Source organism: Anastrepha ludens, unplaced genomic scaffold (assembly GCF_028408465.1).
Source record: "Anastrepha ludens isolate Willacy unplaced genomic scaffold, idAnaLude1.1 ptg000169l, whole genome shotgun sequence".
NCBI classification, from domain to species: domain Eukaryota; kingdom Metazoa; phylum Arthropoda; class Insecta; order Diptera; family Tephritidae; genus Anastrepha; species Anastrepha ludens.
In genome coordinates, this window is record NW_026530106.1 from 7,501 (window position 1) to 12,500 (window position 5,000).

General features: G+C 30.8%; 3 non-coding genes across 3 annotated transcripts in view; all 3 read left to right on the forward strand.

Annotated features, from left to right (window-relative positions):
- Nucleotides 1-956: 956 nt before the first annotated feature.
- On the forward strand, nucleotides 957-2,947 carry LOC128871337 (small subunit ribosomal RNA). The gene has a single exon (XR_008455896.1). It is a non-coding gene; the product is annotated as a small subunit ribosomal RNA (ribosomal RNA).
- Nucleotides 2,948-3,523: 576 nt separating this feature from the next.
- Nucleotides 3,524-3,704, forward strand: LOC128871334 (5.8S ribosomal RNA). Its single transcript, XR_008455894.1, has one exon. It is a non-coding gene; the product is annotated as a 5.8S ribosomal RNA (ribosomal RNA).
- A 442-nt stretch (nucleotides 3,705-4,146) lies between these two features.
- The window catches only part of LOC128871339 (large subunit ribosomal RNA), a 3,990-nt gene continuing 3,136 nt past the window's right edge, over nucleotides 4,147-5,000 (forward strand). Inside the window, exon 1 of the ribosomal RNA XR_008455898.1 lies at nucleotides 4,147-5,000. This exon is cut by the window's right edge and continues 3,136 nt beyond it. This is a non-coding gene — a ribosomal RNA (large subunit ribosomal RNA).

A 5,000-nucleotide genomic window follows, 5' to 3' on the forward strand; every position in this document is an offset into this window, starting at 1 on the left:
ATTATGGAATGTAACTATTGACTGTTACCTTGGCATATTGGTGTATTGTGATTTTATTCATGGTTTTCCATACGTTAGTTTAAATAGAAACAATTTTCGAATATATATACATATATGAAGAATTTATATTCTATACTAACATATTATGGAATGTAACCTTGGCATATTGGTGTCATTGTATTTTATTCCTGGTATTCTATAGTTAGTTTAAATAGAAATAAATTTTTGAATTCAAAATTTTATATTCTATACTAGCATTACATAGAAATTATCCTCAACTGTTTGTTTCTTGTATACATACAGGAAATTAAACAGATGAAGAAAAAAAAAAACAAAACAAATAAAAATTATAAGAAAAATTAAATTTTAAATAAAAGAAAAAAGGAGAAATTTTTTCAATCATATATATATTTATGATTAAAAAATAGAATTATGGAATTATTAATTTCAATTCAGAGAGAAAAATTATGTAATATATGAAATTATTACATTAAAAATGCATTTGAAGAAAAAGTAAAATGTTATTAAAAATGATACATTTGAAAATTGGCAAATATTAAGAAGAAATATCGTTCTTATATTTTTATATAAAATATATATAGAGAACGAAAATTCTTTTTCATAAAAAACGGTTTTTGAATTCTGATAAGAAAAGCTAAAGGGGTCGGCGGGAGCGCACATTGAACGAAAGAAAATGAAAGAAAAACACAACAAAGAAGAAGACCAAATAAAATACAAATATTTTATACAAATAAAAGCACATTATTAATAAATAATAATAATAATAATAATGATGATGATGATGATGATGATGATGATGATGATACATAAATTGTGTTATTAAAATTACGTTCTATTGTATGTGCGTTTTCCCCTTTACTTTTTATATACACCGTAATTTATGAAATTTTCAAATATGAAAAGCAAAGAAAAATATATAAACAAATATATATATTATTCTGGTTGATCCTGCCAGTAGTTATATGCTTGTCTCAAAGATTAAGCCATGCATGTCTAAGTACAAACAAATTAAAAGTGAAACCGCAAAAGGCTCATTATATCAGTTATGGTTCCATAGATCGTTAACAGTTACTTGGATAACTGTGGTAATTCTAGAGCTAATACATGCAATATAAACACGGACCTTATGGAACGTGTGCTTTTATTAGACTAAAACCAAGCGATCATTTGATCGTTAAATTGGTTGAACTCTAGATAACTTGCAGATCGTATGGTCCCGTACCGACGACAGATCTTTCAAATGTCTGCCCTATCAACTTTTGATGGTAGTATCTAGGACTACCATGGTTGCAACGGGTAACGGGGAATCAGGGTTCGATTCCGGAGAGGGAGCCTGAGAAACGGCTACCACATCTAAGGAAGGCAGCAGGCGCGTAAATTACCCACTCCCAGTTCGGGGAGGTAGTGACGAAAAATAACAATACAGGACTCATATCCGAGGCCCTGTAATTGGAATGAGTACACTTTAAATCCTTTAACAAGGACCTATTGGAGGGCAAGTCTGGTGCCAGCAGCCGCGGTAATTCCAGCTCCAATAGCGTATATTAAAGTTGTTGCGGTTAAAACGTTCGTAGTTGAATTTGTGCTTCATACGGGTAGTACAACTATATATTGTGGTATGTACATTACCTTATGTATGTAAGCGTATTACCGGTGGAGTTCTTATATATAATTAATACAATGTATTTTTTATATATTCCTCCTATTTAAACCTACTTCAGTGCTCTTCATCGAGTGTTGTTGTGGGCCGGTACAATTACTTTGAACAAATTAGAGTGCTTAAAGCAGGCTCCAAATGCCTGAATATTTTGTGCATGGAATAATGAAATAAGACCTCTGTTCTACTTTCATTGGTTTTTAGATCAAGAGGTAATGATTAATAGAAGCAGTTTGGGGGCATTAGTATTACGACGCGAGAGGTGAAATTCTTGGACCGTCGTAAGACTAACTTAAGCGAAAGCATTTGCCAAAGATGTTTTCATTAATCAAGAACGAAAGTTAGAGGTTCGAAGGCGATCAGATACCGCCCTAGTTCTAACCATAAACGATGCCAGCTAGCAATTGGGTGTAGCTACTACTATGGCTCTCTCAGTCGCTTCCCGGGAAACCAAAGCTTTTGGGCTCCGGGGGAAGTATGGTTGCAAAGCTGAAACTTAAAGGAATTGACGGAAGGGCACCACCAGGAGTGGAGCCTGCGGCTTAATTTGACTCAACACGGGAAAACTTACCAGGTCCGAACATAAGCGTGTAAGACAGATTGATAGCTCTTTCTCGAATCTATGGGTGGTGGTGCATGGCCGTTCTTAGTTCGTGGAGTGATTTGTCTGGTTAATTCCGATAACGAACGAGACTCAAATATATTAAATAGATGCTTTCAGGATTATGATGTTGAAACTTATATAGCCTTCTTTCATGCGTACATCTTGAATGTACAAGTGTTTGAATGTGTTTATATAAGTGGAGTCGTACCTGTTGGTTTGTCCCATTATAAGGACACTAGCTTCTTAAATGGACAAATTGCGTCTAGCAGTAACGAGATTGAGCAATAACAGGTCTGTGATGCCCTTAGATGTCCTGGGCTGCACGCGCGCTACAATGAAAGTATCAACGTGTATTTCCTAGACCGAGAGGTCCGGGTAAACCGCTGAACCACTTTCATGCTTGGGATTGTGAACTGAAACTGTTCACATGAACTTGGAATTCCCAGTAAGTGCGAGTTATTAACTCGCATTGATTAAGTCCCTGCCCTTTGTACACACCGCCCGTCGCTACTACCGATTGAATTATTTAGTGAGGTCTCCGGACGTGATCACTGTGACGCCTCGTGTGTCACGGTTGTTTCGCAAAAGTTGACCGAACTTGATTATTTAGAGGAAGTAAAAGTCGTAACAAGGTTTCCGTAGGTGAACCTGCGGAAGGATCATTATTGTGTTCCATATCCGTAAGAAAAACAAACAATGCCAAAAAAAATAAAAACAAAAACAAACAAAAGAAAAAAAAAAAAAAAGAAAAAAAAGAAAAATTTATAATTATTTTGAATCCATATTCTTTTTATTCTTTTTCATTCAATTTGTTATCCATCAATTATATCATATTAAATATAATATGGATGGTACATTTTGTAATGTTTTTTCTTATTTTTTCTTTTAAAAACCTTTAAACATGAAAATAGAAAGTTGTACTTATTATTCATTTGATTGAATGATAAGTTAATTTGTTCACAATAACAAAAGTGGTATATATTTATTAATATATTTATATATACATAAAATGATTAAAAAAAATACAAAATAATCAAACATAATAAATACCACCACTGTATTATTGTTGAACTAAGACATTCGCAACTTAATAAAAATGTTTAGAGTTAAATATATTTGATATATATTATTGAAAGAAAATCAATTTATATATTATTATTATTATTATTTAATTTTACTCTTTCAATTAATATATGCAAAAAAAAATTGACATTTGTTATAAATAAAAATAAATAAAAAAATACTCTAAGCGGTGGATCACTTGGCTCATGGGTCGATGAAGAACGCAGCAAACTGTGCGTCATCGTGTGAACTGCAGGACACATGAACATCGACATTTTGAACGCATATCGCAGTCCATGCTGTTATGTACATTAAATTAAATTTTAAAGTACTGCTTGGACTACATATGGTTGAGGGTTGTAAGACTATGCTAAATAAGTTGCTTATTCTTTTATAAAAATAATTGAATTTAAGCAAATGTGTATATTATTGGATTTTAAATAATTCATAATATTAATAGCAAAAAAATAAAGATTATATAATGAATTTTTTATTTATTATATATATTCTTAAAAAAAAAAAAATCCTCTCAAATAAAATGAAATAAAAATTTTGAATCTAAGTATTCTCTTTAAAAAATTTTCATATTATTTATATATATATAAAATATTAATTTATATATGTAATTAAAGGAGGAATGTCTAGCATAAAAATTAATTTTTTTTTATTCTAGAATTGCCTCATTTTACATAATTATTATTTATAATATATATTTATATAAAAGGAAAAAAAGAAAAATAGAGATGAAAAGATGATATAATTATTTATTAAATTGTGTGAGAAGATAAAAAATATTTTAAAACAACCTCAACTCATATGGGATTACCCCCTGAATTTAAGCATATTAATGAGGGGAGGAAAAGAAACTAACAAGGATTTTCTTAGTAGCGGCGAGCGAAAAGAAAATAGTTCAGCACTAAGTCACTTTGTCTATATGTCAAATGTGAGATGCAGTGTATGGAATATCTTAATATCTAGTATGAGAAATTAACGATTTAAGTCCTTCTTAAATGAGGCCATTTACCCATAGAGGGTGCCAGGCCCGTATAACGTTAATGATTACTAGAAAGATATTTCCAAAGAGTCGTGTTGCTTGATAGTGCAGCACTAAGTGGGTGGTAAACTCCATCTAAAACTAAATATAACCATGAGACCGATAGTAAACAAGTACCGTGAGGGAAAGTTGAAAAGAACTCTGAATAGAGAGTTAAATAGTACGTGAAACTGCTTAGAGGTTAAGCCCGATGAACCTGAATATCCATTATGAAAAATTCATCATTAAATAATTAAAAATAATGTGCATTTTTTTCATATAAGGACATTGTAATCTATTAACATAATAAAGTATTTATCAAAAGATCATTGGTGATATTAAGTTTATTTAAATTAATTTGCTTTTTAAGCATATTAACATAGAATAAATACTAATGATTTGATAAAGTGTTGATAGATTTTATTATATATAATGCTAAAATTCATTTTTTGAATTTTACAAAAAATTTAATATCTATGATATTAATATTTATTTGTATGCATTTATATGATTAACAATGCGAAAGATTCAGGATACCTTCGGGACCCGTCTTGAAACACGGACCAAGGAGTCTAACATATGTGCAAGTCATTGAGTTATATTAAACTTAATGGCATAATTAA